This window comes from Vigna umbellata, chromosome 1 (genome assembly GCF_029865625.1).
Source record: "Vigna umbellata cultivar VRB3 chromosome 1, Vumbellata_1.0, whole genome shotgun sequence".
NCBI classification, from domain to species: Eukaryota; Viridiplantae; Streptophyta; class Magnoliopsida; order Fabales; family Fabaceae; genus Vigna; species Vigna umbellata.
The window spans coordinates 82549661-82565651 of NC_142165.1; the positions used below are offsets into that span (position 1 = coordinate 82549661).

The 15991-nt window shown below is 33.6% G+C and overlaps 1 pseudogene; it reads left to right on the forward strand.

Moving 5' to 3' along the window:
* The first annotated feature begins 13852 nt into the window (after nucleotides 1-13852).
* On the forward strand, nucleotides 13853-15001 carry LOC148206604 (uncharacterized; annotated as a pseudogene).
* The last annotated feature ends 990 nt before the right edge of the window (nucleotides 15002-15991 follow it).

Here is a 15991-nt window from a genome sequence, read left to right on the forward strand (position 1 = left end):
AGATATTGCTTCGGTTAAAGAGAACCGAGGCGAATCCTCCTGACTTTTTACCTCGCCTGCATATGCCTCGGTTCTCAAACCGATGTCTATGGTCGAAAATAACTGATGCCTATTCCTTTAACTGCACTAGTGTATGAATTACAATGTTTTATTATCTTTATAAAAGTGCTAGATTGTTAATAAACTATTTTTAGAATGGAAAAAATATTGTTTGTGTTCAAATTTAAATTAATATATAAAACTTAATAGTACAAATGTCAAAAGATATAATATCTTTTTAATTAGTAAAACTTGTGATTTGTTGATCACAAAGTCAATCCCTGTCTTAACCAAAATTAACTGCTTTTAAAATAATATTTTTATAGGTTAATTGAGTGTGGTTATACTTAAAAAAAATACTCAAAGATAGCCGAAAGTAATTAAGTGTCAAAGAATACTTGAAGAGTTATTTAGAAATAATTATAATATGAAATAATACTCAAAATTTTTGTCTAGAAGTAACTAATTTTCAAAGAATATTTTGCGAGGTTAACTAGGTGTGATTATGATTTGAAATAATACTATGAGGAATAGGTATGATTCGTGAGAATGCACGTTTGTACTTTACAAAAATAGTTATCCTAGTCAAACTTGACTAATCGGACGAGAATTAGATGTAGTTTAAGTTATTAAACAAACTATTATAAAAGTATTAAGTAATCTTTTCTTCCCTACACTAGTGCACTAAGAGGATATGACACCGGTTACTTTTGCTTATAGGCACCGGTTCTACAACCGAAGTATATACCAGCGAGGTAAAAAGGGGTAAGTTTTATGCCTCAGTTGTGAACTGGGTTAAAAAAGATAGGATTTATGCCTCGGTTTTTGAGTAACCGAGGCAGTAACGTGTTTATTTTTTAATTTTTTCCACCAGCCTCTGAGCCTCTATTCCTGGAACTCTCACGCAGAAACCCAAAAATTGAACAGTGAACAAGCAGATTCAGAAACCCAAAAATTGAAATTAAAATTGAATCAGGAAATAGGGAACAAGCAGATTGATTGTTCTTGTCAGCTTCATCACAGATGAATGTTTTTGAATCAGCAATACATGAACCCCGTTCAAATCCATAACCCCCAATCCAGTCAAAACCCCGTTCAAATCCCTAACCCCCAAATCCAGTCAAAACCCCATTGAAATCCCTAACCCCCAAATCGGATGACCAACAACAGCAGAGACGCTTTGCCGTGACCACCACTAGCACCAGAAGGGGGCTGGACCGGGTGTTAGGCCAGCGGCTCCACCATTGGCACGGGCCGCACTAGGCGGTGGAGTGAGATCTAAGATCGCGTCATGGGTTGGGGTTGCGGGGTGGGATGCAGCCATGGCTTTGGGCAGCGAAAACGGAGCGGCGGCGTTGAAGGAGAGGTGGCGACGGCGGAGCAACGAAGTGGTGGCGACGAAGAGGCAGAGCGACGGAGTGGTGGCTTTGAGATTTGAGCGAGAGAGAAGAGAGAAGAAGAGGAACTGTGAGAAGGAGATCTGAGCGTTTGAGAAAAAGAGGAAGAGTGAGAAGGGTACCGTGAAAGCAAAGCAACGAAGTGGCGACGACGGAGCAACGGAGCGGCGGAGCAGCGGAGTGGTGGCTTTGAGATTTGAGCGAGAGAGAAGAGAGAAGAAGAGGAACTGAGAAGGAGATATGAGTGAGAGAGAAAAAGAGGAACTGAAAACCATTATATTTTACGGTGCACTAATAGCGTGTTCAGGCACCGGTTCTGCGTCGAGCCGAGGCGGTATCTCCTTCATGACAGTTTTATGCCTCGGGTAGCTTAGACAACCGAGGTAGTAGCACTTTCAGGCACCAGTTCCCCATTAACCGAAACATATAATTTTCTAAAACCGAAGCGTATTGGGCGCCTTTAAAAGTTGTTTTTTTACTAGTGCTAATATATTACATTGTGTGCTATTTTATTGGTGTTGACTAAAGAAGGAAAGCATCTATTAAAAAGAATTTCAAAAGTTTTACCTTTTCTTATGAGGTATCACATTGTGTAAAATACATTCAATAAGTAGAGTTTCTCCTAAAAGGTTATCAAGTGCATTTGAATTAATTAGAGTTCATATTTTTTTAATAATACCTTATGTAACATAGTTGTCATTAAAGAATACATATTCACCATCTTTTTACTACCTTTAGACATGTTTTGTTTTAAATTAGCTAGATAAGTATGAATTAACCATAACAATTTAGTTTTACATTCTACAAAGTAACAAGTTTTCTTAGTTATTTTAGATTATACACATATATCACATTTACTACCTTGTTTATCATGCATATTAATTAATCTTAGTTGTTAAAATTTTATAATATACGAGGAATTTACATGTCCAAATATAGCATGACATACATAATATGAATCAACAATATAAGCAAAAGAACAAGATTCATTAATAATTTCACAAATGTTAAGTATAAAGGGACTTTGATCACAATATTTCTTTTTAAAAAAACATGTTATTCTTTGTCATAACAATCTTGATATATTCAAATAACACTTTAATCCCAACTTTGACAAGGCTACAAAGATTAGATTAACCCTGATTGATTACACATGTAACACATCACTTAATATCAGAGTTTTCCCATGTTTAGAACAACTTTTCCTTTCTTCAAAACATGAGTTGTCTTAGAATCACTACGATACACATGTTCTTTTCTATCCCCACATTAATGTAGGAGGTAAAAACACTTTTGTTTACACATGTGTCTGGTAACATTAGAGTTTAACATTTATTTGCTCACATTTGATCACAAAACTTATTTCAAAAAAATGATTATAACAATTATATATTTTCTTTTAGTTATATTTGCCTTAAAATTAACTTTACTCTTGTTATCAAGTTTTTTCTCGTGCCTTTTCGAAGTTTTAGTTGATAATGTCTTAGCCCTTGTAGTAGTACTTAATGGTATCTTCAGCTTTCAAAATATTCAGGAAATGTTCTGCAAATATTGCTTGATTCTAGAAACATTGTTTGACTTCTCTGGTGTAGATTTGGTGTTGGTGTTCATACCATAAGTTTGTAAGTCCTTAAGATTGTTGTACAAAAGCTGACAAAGAACACGAACAAAGTAGACTTCCTAAGGCATGTATATTCACTTCTTTTAAAGACTTATCTACGATGTGTTGTGTAAGTCCTCTAGGATACAACAACAATTTCTTATATTTTTTAAGAATCTTAGAACTAGCAAGAAACTCTTAAAAGAGTAAATAACCTAGAATAAAAAATAAAGAAAAGATAAAAGAATAAATGAAAGTGAGAAAAATATATGAATGTTGTGTGTTCTAGAAATGATAATGAGCACCTATTTATAAGTGATTAAAAACAAACGAAAGGAGCCTAACAACGAATTGTGAAAATACAACTATAACTTGCCGTTAAAGCCTCTATGATAGTGCATAAAAAAGAAACTCATGAAACTTAAAGTAGGGACAACAAATTTGATACAGAGCATCGCGTGATGTAGTATGCATCCAAAACGTGTTCTATTGCAATAGAAAATACCTTTTTACAATATATGTATATATATGGGGTTTGCTAACGCGTGTACGCCTGTTTTTCAGTTGGTACATTTTAGCAATGTGTACCGGGTTTTAGTAGACAAAAATATCTTCATATATCATGAATTCTAAGTTTTAAGGTTAAGGGTATTTTAATAATTTTCATTCTCAAAACTAAAAAGAAAAAAAGAAACCCCCCAAACCCTTACTCACCTCTCTCATTCCTCTCAACCCTTTCTCTTTCCTCTTTCTCACTCCAATCTTTTCTCTGTCATCCCTACTGTTGCCCCAATTGAAAAAAATCAGAAACACTTGTTGTTAGACAATCTTACAAAAAAATGATTTTATAATGAGTTTTCATCTTATAATTTTTGTCTTATCTAATTTTATCCAATTTTCACAAGTGTAAAGGAATTGGTAATTGACCTGGAAAAAATCAGAAATACTCGCGGTTAAACAATTTCTTACAAAAAATGATTTTATAATGAGTTTTTATTTTATAATTTTTGTCTTATCTAATTTTATGTAATTTTCACAAGCATAATGACATCAAAGGAATTGGTAATTGGCCTGGAAAAAAAATCAGAAACACTCAGTTGTTAAACAATTTCTTACAAAAAAATGACTTTATAATGAGTTTTCATTTTATAATTTTTGTCGTATATAATTTTATCTAATTTTCACAAGCATAATGACATCCGAAAAAATTGGTAATTGGCCTGGAGGGTTTTTTTAGAGATGATGATTCAACAAATACAGAAGATGAAATTAGAGAGGTTAGTGAAGATGGTGAAATTGAAGAGATCTTGAATGAACCTTTGCGTTGAAGGTGAATATGTCAATGACTCAACTCTTTACAAGGGAAAATTTTTTAAAGGCATGTGTTTCTGATTTTTTTCAATTAGGGCTACCGTAGGGATGACAGAGAAAATGTTGGAGTGAGAGATGAAAGAGAAAGGATTAAGAGGAATGAGAGAGGTGAATAAGGGTTTGGGGTTTTTTTTTTTAAGTTTTGAGAATGAAAATTATTAAAATACCCTTAACCTTAAAACTTGGAATCCATAATATATAAGGGTGTTTTTGTCTACTAAAATCCGGTACACATTGCTAAAATGTACCAACTGAAAAACAAGCATACGCGCGTTAGCAAACCCCTATATATATATATATATATATATATATATATATATATATATATATATATTGTTTTTTTCAATAATTTCTACCCACTTAAATACTTAAATACTTAAATCCTAATAGATTGAGAATGCATTTGTTTTACTAACTACAATTTTTGGAAGAGGTGAAGTATTTATTTTGTTTTTAGAGTGCAAATGCATTCTGTTTGAATTTATTTTTAAAATGTCACCCAAATCAAAATAAAAATAAAGTTAAAATGTGATTTGATTTTGTTTAATTTTAAGTAACATAACATCTAACGCAGCAACATCAATGCTTTGTGGTTTATTTTGAATGGATTTTATTATTACTATAAAATTGTAAAAAATCTTTTTAAAATTTGTTAAACTTTGGCAATCAATCATATAAACCTAAAATATATATACACACCATTGACTAATGAATTGTAATTGTAAAAAAATATTGTAAATATTCAAGAAACATAAATAAAGAACATTAACTACTGATTATTCACTTGTTGAATGATATCTTTAATTAATAACGATATTAGTGACAGGAAGTTTGTGCCGCTAAGTAGAAAACCATACTAAGTCAATAATTTGTCACTACATTACCGACTTGAATATTAATTAATTTGATTAGTAGCAGCGGAATTTTATCTGTCTCTATTGAGATTTGGGATTAATCTAAACAATAAATTGTCCATGGCTAAATTAGTCCAGCATTTAAGTTGACAAAAATTTAGCAACTGAATAGAAATTGAAATATTGGTCATTAGTTTCCAACCGAATATATCTTAATGACTTATAATAAATTAAATCGTAAAACAATATTTTTTTCAAATTTAAATATACGTAAATATAAATACAATTAAATCCTAAAATAAATTATATAACATATTTATAATAAAATACATAATTTTATAATTACAAATTACAACATAACTTTTTACCATATTTTAATAAATATAAACATCTTTTAAATACAATAAAATTAAGCCATAAGCAATATTCAAAAGACATATATGTACAAATTTATTAATTGCTAATTAAATTTTAATATATGATATTATATTTAATATAATAAATAATTTAATTTTTTTTTATTCTTTTTTATTAAAAATAAACCGTTATGTTAAAAGGTTCTATTTTTTATATTTAAAATGAAATTTTGATTGCCTTATAGATTATTTCAATTTTGAAAATTTAGTGATCCAGTCACAACTGTATATTTTGTCATTTTATTATCACTATTTACTGGTACTCAAATTTGATGTGACAACGCCTATGAAACCCTACCCTACGCCAAAGAAGCCAAAATTTCAGAGGTATCATAGGACCACTCAAACGCATTGTTTATTAATTAGGGTCACAAAACGCACGCTCCATCCTTGTCTCTCTGTCGTGGTCCATTTAAAATGATTGGGTCAGGCTGATCGTGTACTGTTCATGCGGATTTGTCATGGACGAAAATAATTGAGAAGATTTGCTGGACTCAGGTTTTTTCTATCACTTACATAATTGAGAAGATTTGCGGTGATTTAAAGTGAAAAGGTTTTTTTGCCCTCATAACATTTGATAATACCAAGTGCTAAAAACAATTATATTTGATATGTTAAGTCGATATTTGATTCCAGTGCAGTGATGGATAATATATAGTAATGCATAAACATTGTAATGCATAAACACTATGAGCATAAGGAGTATATACTGTGGCTGACTGGCTTTGGTGGGTTTTCCATTTACGAGTGCACATAGGCCTTGACTTGGACAACCCAAGTTTGTAAGTTTGGCAACCTTCACTTTGACAGCCCAAGTGTGGCAGCCTAGCAATGCAGAGATTTGGTTTTATGCTTCTTCTGTACTTTGACACAACTAGACACAAAAGCATTCACATGCAACACAGGAAAGATTCCTGGCCATACAATGTTTGATTTGGATTTGAAACAGGATTCAAGAAGATCGTAGACCATTTAAATGTGTTGGTTGGTGCATGTTCGGTTTGTGTATTAAGTGCGAGTTCGATGGTCTGTTATCAAGGAGTGTGAAGTATATCTCTTTGTCCGTCATCCTTCATCCTTATTGAGGTTGTTTGTGCTTGAGATATGTCCTTTGTGTTGAGTGCATTGAAGAGCATAGCTTCATCAGATTGATGAGGTTAGTTGTCCCTTCAAGTATCGGTTGGCAAGGCTTGTTTAATATTTGCAGGTTGGAGGCATGGTTGTGCAAAAGACATGATGAATGGAGAATGGTGTGTGCTGATGTTGGAACGTGGGTGCTTTCATTGTTGATAATGAAGATGCGTTGAAGATGGGGAAGGAAAGGTTGAATGAGGAAGAGGCGTTGAAGATGGAGAAGTTCGGCATGTGTGCTTGGTGCAGAAGTTGGGATGGCAAAGTTGTATTCGGTTACTGAGTTTAGCGTATTCGGTTACGCACAACAGTGAGAGGAAAGCATAATGGTGTATTCGGTTACCCAGAAATGTAATCGGTTACTGGGATGGTTTTTGCATTGTGTTTTTGTTTGCAGTCGCGGTGCCAGCAGCCTTCATCGTTCTTCCATGGTTTCTCTCGTTGGTTGTGTGATTGTTTAAGTGGTTGGTGGTGCACGTTGTGGGCGTGAAAAAGGATGAGGACATGCAGAGGTTCATGGAGCAGTGGATGGATGAGGGCGAGATGAGGAGGTCGACGAAGGAGTGGAGGATGGAGACTGTAGAAGTAGTGCGTGAGGGAGCGTTTGATGCAACAGTCGTTGAAGCAGTAGGAGTATGGAACAACAATGTAACACCCAAATATTTTAAAGGGTATTACTGATAGTAGAGACTAAATTAATTTGATATCTCATATAAACAATCAAACTTTATTTCAATTACTCCAAAGTACAATACCAAACTTACAAACTTTAAACAATATAGTCTTCACCACTTAACATAAATTTGAAATTTCAACTTATAAGTCTTACACAACATAATTTTCTCAATACAAATTTATTCTTTTTACAAAAATCCCTGAAAGTTTTCCCCCGCATCTCTCTCATCTCTAAGCTTTTTCAACCGCATCTGCAACATTATTTATTCACATATAACATGAGTTATATGATCATAGTACAAACAAATAAGGGTAAGCCAAACATATCATAAAATCATTAAACTTGTAATAAAAATATTCCAATCATGTATTTCTGCAATTGATAAAATATCATTATTCCGATGTCATTAATTCATCATTATCAAAATCATCTTTCTCATTTCCATAAACCTTACAAGTGTACCATGCTTACTCACGAAGCCTTATGGTCAGACCGCTCTCTGCCTGCTTCCTTAAGCCTCACCTATATACTATGTCTTACTTTCTGAAGCCTTATGGTCAGACCTCTCTCTGCCTGCTTCTATAAAACTTATGAACCATATATTTATGTCAAAGCCTTATGGTCAGACCACTTTCTGCCTGCTTTCATAAACCTCTGGTGTTACTTTGCTCATATCAAGCTCTCATGGTATAACTCGAACATACTACTTCAGTAGTATACATCATTTCATAAGTAATGATTTCTCATATCCACTCCAACATTTCATAAAATCAACAATTCATACCCTTTTTATCCACATAACTCAATCATGTTCATTCTTTAATCATAAATTCACAATAACCCGTTTTGGTGTCAATAAATTAAACATATTGTCAGATATCATACTTCATATTATAAACTCAATTTGCCCATAATGAGTATAACTCAACATATTTTCACCAATCAAAGATCATATATCAGCCAAAGTACATCAACATATCTTAGGAACTACATATTAAAGTCTAGGCTCAATGTAATGATAAATAAAATATATATGAAGTTTTTACCATGATAATATTATGCATCTACAATCAACTTGTTTTATTTTATTTTCATTCTAGTAGAGATTTTTCTTTACCCCAATTGGTCACCGGAGAGGACCCAGATGTCTGAACGCATCAAACTCACATTCGACGCCAGCACATATGACTAGTCACAACTGACTGGACCAGGCCAGGGCTGCTCTATGATCAGGGATGTGCCAACTCAGGTTTTTAAGGTTCCTCTATCCTACCAACAAAGAAAGGCCCTCAATAATTACCATTTAATTTATTTAAATTATCTACCATGTTCTCTTATGCTCTAAATTTGAAACGCCAAATTTTAATATTTTCACTTCCTCTCACAGCAATCTCAAACAATATCTGTACATCTATTTAATACCCATATACCAGCTATTACAAAACCCTTACTCCAGACCTTCCAACAAGATCAATTTCAGCCAACAAACTCATTCAAAATAGATTAAATTCATCACATCACAACATGTACAATTTCACAGTTTCAGTTATCACACCCAATATAATAAAAGTCATAAATAGTTTCACAAGAGCACACCAGTTCAACATTCATATGTAAATATTTTATAAAATAAATTCATACAAAAATAATTAGCTCCCATTACCATCAAAATAATATTAATATAAAAATTTAGGGGAAACAAGAAGTTGAATCTGGCAGAGCCGGTTAGGCAACTTCTCATCCTTCCAGAAAGATGCAATAAAAAAATAGATAAAACAATAAAATTTCTGGGGAAACAAGAAGTTGAATTTGGCAGAGCCGATTAGACAACTTCTCGTCCTTCCAAAAATACAATATAAATAAGAAATAAAAGGTGTGGGGAAATAAGAAGTTGAATTTGGCAGAGCCGGTTAGACAACTTCTCGTCCTTCCAAAAATACAATATAAAGATATAAGAAACAACCAAAGCTTTGGGGAAACAAGAAGTTGAATCTGGCAGAGCCGGTTAGACAACTTCTCGTCCTTCCAAAAATACAAAAGAAACAAATAAAGGTTCTCATTCAAAATTCAAGACCATACAGCAACAAAATACTACATATTCAAAATTTAGTACTAGAGAAAAGCAAAGTATAAGAGTGGCTTCCCTTACCTCTATCACAGACTTAATCTCCTCGCTCTCTGAAAACTTCCAGAATATCCCCTTTGCAATTAGAAATTCTTCCAACTCTCTTCTCTCAAAATTTTTTCTAAGTTCTTTGGTGTAAATTTTCAGCCTCCCCCCTTTGGCTATTTATAGCAAAAAAATTTACTATTCATTTTTACTATTCATTTTAACTATTCATTTTTTTATTCATTTTACTATTACAAAAATAATTTTTTATTTGCAAATTGATGAATTCTGATCTCAAAGCTACGTGGAACACTTATCCTTTCCAAAAATAATTTTTTTTTTACTATTCACTTTTTACTATTCACAATTTACTATTCACTATTTTTTTTTATCTAGTATCTGACTTACAAATATTTTCAAGGATCTTACAAACAACGTAACCGTTTCTTCTGTTTTTGTTGTAGGTGAAGGAGTTGTGAACTTTGTGGAAAGGCAGTGAAGGTGGTTGAGTTTGGTGAAGCCGCGAGGAGATAGTTGAAGTTGTTATAGGAATCTGTTGTTGTTACTGGAGCTTTGTGCTACACTTGTGAAGGGACCGAAGGTTGTGCAAGGGTGATAGTGTTTAGGTAACTCAGTTTCAGAGTGGTTGGAAGCTTGTTAACAATTTTGTATACTGTTGCAGGCCTAAATAAAGAGCAGGGTGGGTGGTGCGTCGTGAAAGTGGTGAAAGTGTGTTCCAGTAGGAGTTTCTTTCTTTGCATTGTGATAATTTGGGGTTCATTTGCCATGTATGATTGAAAGGCATCCAAGTTAAGTGATGACCCAATTAGAAAAACGATTTACGATTTTTGAAGCTTTGTGTTCATTTGGTTGAAGTTGGTTGAAGGTATATGATGTTTAAAATAGTAATGAATTGCCCTTCTTTACAATATATTTACTATAAATCTAAATCTGTTGGCATGTTTGGCATGTTAGGCTCATGATTTGGAATTTGATATTTGAATTTGACAAAGATTGAACAAAATTTGAGTGACATTGCATTGGAGGATCAGTACTGAAATTGTGTTTGGTGAAGCTTCAATAAAATTTGATTAGTCTTCAAGAGGTAATTCTTAAACCATCTTTGAACTAATTATAGTTTATGAATATATGAATGCGTGTTTACTTTTTTTTTATAACTGATATTGTCAATGTAATTTTGTATTATGTTTATTTAATGTATAGTATATATTTAATGTATTAATGTATAATATTTATTTAATATATGAATATATGATATATGATTGTGTTAATATATGATTGATTTATGTTTAATTATTATATCAATGATTTTAATTACAGTATGTATATTTGGTTAAGTAAATATAGATGGAAGAATATATAGATTTAGCATATTTGGTCCGTGAAGATATAGATGACGATGTGGTTGGTGTAGACTTCAATATTATCGCAATGATACGTCAACAATTACAAATTACCACTTCATTGGGTGCACTAACAATGTTATGCATTGTTGCACACGCGTTGAATATCTTGAATATGTACTCGAGTGATTCGAGTAGTGTAAGCAATTACCTACTAGACAGAGACCGTCGTATGGAGCAATTAATGTGCATACTAATCGGTGCCTCGACATTATTAGGATGGGTCCAGAGGCATTTATTAATCCTTGTGAGAGAGTAAGATCAAATGGGTTAGTTAAGGACGCCATTCGGTCCACAGTGGAGCAATAAGTTGCTCAATTTCTTCATATAATTGGGCATAATGTTAAGAATCGAAGTGTCGCATTTTTTTTCATCGATCTGGTTCGACGGTTAGCAGACACTTTCACAATGTGTTGGATGCTATCTTAACTTTGGAATCTGAATTTCTAATTCAACCCTCAGGAAATGAGGTTCATCCATATGTCTTGAACAACAATCGGTTTTACCCGTACTTTAAGGTACTCATTTGAATCGAATTCGTAGATGTTCTTTGATCAAATGATGATAACAAAGTTAGAGTTTTATTGATGTCTTGTTATTTGTATGTTTAGGATTGTTTAGGGGCCATAGACGGTACTCATGTTCGTGTAAAGGTGCCAACATGTGATGCTCCGAGATTTCGAGGAAGAAAATATTTGCCAACTCAAAATGTGTTTGCGGCGTGTGATTTTGACATGAAATTCACATGCGTTCTTGCTGGGTGGGAAGACACTGCATCTGATTCAAGAACTTTAAAAAATGTTGTTGATCGAGATGATCTGTTGGTTATCCCCCAAGGTGAGTGTCTACATTGTGATGTTCAATGTAGCTTTAAGTAGTCACTAATTACCTGTATATGTGAAAAATTGTAGGAAAATACTACCTCGGTGATGCTGGATTTATGTTGAAAAGCACAGTTTTGACTCCATATAGAGGCGTAAGATATCACCTTAAAGAATATACACGTAGAGGACCACAAAATCCACGCGAGTTGTTTAATCATCAACATTCATCGTTGAGAAATGTTATTGAAAGAACTTTCAGTGTGTTGAGAAAACGATTCCCTATCATTGGAAGTGGAATTGAACCACACTATGGATTGGAGACAATGACAAACATTATATTAGGTTGTTGTATCTTACACAACTTCCTTCGTGGCGTGGATAACGATGACTCATTACTTGATGAAGTTGATAATGAGTTCAATGAAAGGGATGAGCATAATGTTTCATCATCTCAAGTTAGAGAAGAGGACCATATGATTGGTACTACTATCAGGAATTCTATAGTAGATCATATGTGGCGAGATTATCAAAACTCGTAGTTAATGTATTTTATTGTGTTTTTTTCAGTATTTGATGTTATAGGTATGACAAAAACATTATATTAAGTTTGTTTAATGTTATCTTCTTACCATTTTGTTTGTGAAATAGGTATAAAATGAACAGAGGTAAGGGAGTCGACATTGAGTCCTCCGATCCTACTAGAGAGTTCATGAAGTGGACAGAGGACATCGACGCACGTCTTCTATACTCTATGATTGAGGAATCACTAATCGGTAATAGGGTTGACGGAAGCTGGACATCCCAAGCATATAGTAACATAGTTGATCATCTTCATAACTCTGGGTATGTCGCAATTACGAAAAATAATGTTAAAAATCGTCAGAAAGTCTTGAAAGATAAATGGCGTGAGGTACATGACATTTTTTCTACATTGAGTGGATTTGCGTGGAACCCAGTTAGTATGTCATTTCAAGCTGAGGACGAAGTTTGGATGGACCTGATTCAGGTATTTATAAAAAGACTAAGATGTTGTGGATCCTTATAATACATAATATGAACCAGTGTGTTTGTTCTGTTTGTTGTTTCAGTCGAGGCCAACTGCCGCAAAGTGGAGAGTTGATAGTATGAAACACTACGATTTAATGGTGGAGTTATGGGCTGCTGATCGAGCTACTGGGAGTGGTGTTCGAACCGCTCGTCAAGCACGTCGACAGCGGGTTGGGCCTCGTGTCAGTGTTGATTTGAATCAAAATATTGAGTACATTCCAGAACAGCCTGAGTGGACGGGGTATAACCCAACTCCACCATCACCTCCTCCATTTGTGGATGAATATAGTCCAGGACAGACTCAATCCGTGCCTTCCGTCTCATCCGATGGAACTTCATCCTCACGAGGTTCGAAAAGGAAGGCACCCATGGTCGATGTAATTGATTCTCAATTTGATAAGTTGACGACCAGCTTGGATGGTTTCGCAAATGTCCTAAGCTCATCAAATTTACTTTTTGGTGCAATTTCTGATGCAGCCGTGCGTCAAGTCTCAGCAATGAAAGATAGAAATCAAATACTATGTTCCCAAACCGAGATCCTTCGTCGCACCCCGAATTACACATCTACAGAGGCGGACATTTATGAAATGTTGAGTGCTATGAACATTGCTGATGAAAATTTGCTAGAGCAATGTTATGATTTCTTATGTGGAAACCCCACATGTATAAAGAGGTTGATGGGACTTCCACCACACAAGCGGTGAAATAAATTATGTAAAATGATCTCGGGAGGTGACTGTTAGGAAGTGTTATCTGACTAGTTGTATTACTATTATATTGAATAATGTATCTGTGATGTAATTATGACTTATTGGTTTTCCATCCATTTTCAATTTTTAAGTTATGGTTATGGTTACGATCTAATGTTTTGTCCTTGCTTGTTGTTATTTTTAAATATAAATAATTTCTTATAACTTACTTTGTTATTGTTTTCGCCAATTGCTTTGTTCAAGAAATTGTCAAATGGCCTCATCATCAACCAAAAGACCAAGAAAAAGTCGTAAGGGAAAAGAAACCCTCATTGAGGCAGAAGATGCAGCCCATGTCAGACCATCTGTAGAAGAATAATTAGATCAACATCGTTTCTTCACTCACAGCCATCAGATGGAAAATTATGCAGCTGATTTCTATACAAGGAATATTGTTGGTCCAAAGATAATGAATTTCGAATCATTTGCCGGTTCAGGGTTATTTTTCCAACATCATCTTCTATTTCAAGGGGTGGTCGAATTTCTTACATTGTAGGGACCCTACTATCCGGATTTAATCAAAGTTTTTTATTCAAATATGAAGATTTCTAGAAATGGATATTTGCTTAGTGAGATAAACAAGAGAAGAATTAGATTGAAACCAGCTGATTGGTTAAATGTAGCTAATATGAAGTATGAGGGTCAAAAATTGTGTTTTACAAATATCCCAGAGGACTTCCCATATGACCGGGAGATGGCATTAGCTACTATGGTTATACCAGAAATGCAGGGTCACCGTGTTAAAACGGTTGGTTGTTTGAATATTAATGATAGACTTCTGCATTATGTTATTGTGCACATGTTGACTCCACAACCAGGGAATTTTGCTAGGTTATTGCAGGAAGATATCTTTATGATATGGGTGCTTAAAAATAATATAGCTATCAATTGGCCTCATCACATCATGCATCATATGCTTAAATGCAAGGTCGGTGACACACCCCTACCATATGGTTTCCTTATCACACAAATCATGCAATATTATGGAGTTCATGTTGATGCCGATGCCAACACTCATCTTGGGACCCGACATCATTTTTCAATTAATTCTTTGAAGAGGTTGAATATTGTTAATGTCAACGGTGTTTGGCAACACGATGTCGGTGATGATGAAGAACAAGAGCAACCAGACCATCATGACAACCCTATGCAACCTCCTCCACCTCTTTCAAATCTTAATATGATGACTCAAATGTGGGAAGGGGTACAAGACTTGCAACACAGAATGCAGGGTATGGAACAAATGCAGGTGCGGGTTCAACGTATTGAAGATAACTTGGCAAACCTTTCCCTCGGCATGAATCGCTAATTTGCTCACCTCAATCAGAATGTTAACTTGATTCTTCACCATTTGGATGATTAAGTTAATTTTTATTATTTTAATGTATTACGTGACTTTTTTTAGCTTAAATTGACTTATGTGTTTGAAATATTACATTACCTATTTTTCCATGTTATTATCTTTCACATCAGCTTTGTTACTATTATTTATTGTGAGCCTGCTCATCTGCAAATTAAATGGACTCTTCAATCATTGATGAACTGCAAAAACAAATTAATCAATCAATAAGACTATGTGCTGCTCTTGAACGACATACACAGGCCATGGAGCGTCGAATATCCCTGGTAAATGCTAAGATTCAATCATCTAATCCAACTACAGAAGAAATTGAAAACTTATTACGGACTATAAACATTGAAGATCATAATTTATTCAGACAGTGCTTCGACTTTGTATTTGCGCATCCATCCCATACAAGACGTCTAATAGGGATGCCAATACAATATCGTTTCAATGCATTGCAACGATACCTTACTGAAGCAACGTCATCATGAACTATTACAAATATATTTGTATGTTTAAATGTTGCCACTTTTTTTTAGGTCATGTAATATTATAACATCCTTTAATTATTTGTTTGTTAAAAATTAATCATTCTCACTTCCGTAACAAATAAATTGATACTACTTGGTAGTAAATTATATTACAAACAAATACTACATTTAAAAATAAATTCATTTTACTACATTATAATTTTTATAATTTTTAAAAATTAATTTAAAAATTATTTAAAATTTTTGTCTCTTTATAAACATTTTTACAATTAAATATAACATTTATAAATAACATTTTATATTACTTTAATAACTGGGAGCATTTTGATAATCTTCAATTTCTACCAATTAAACTAATTTTTAAATCTATCATATCAATCAAATCCTACACTAATTCTCAGAAACTTTACTTCCAAATCTACTCTCAATTACGCACAAATTCACTCTCATTTACCCACAAATACACTCAAAAAAACAACTACAAAATTAGCTTCAAATCCATTCAAATCATCTCCTT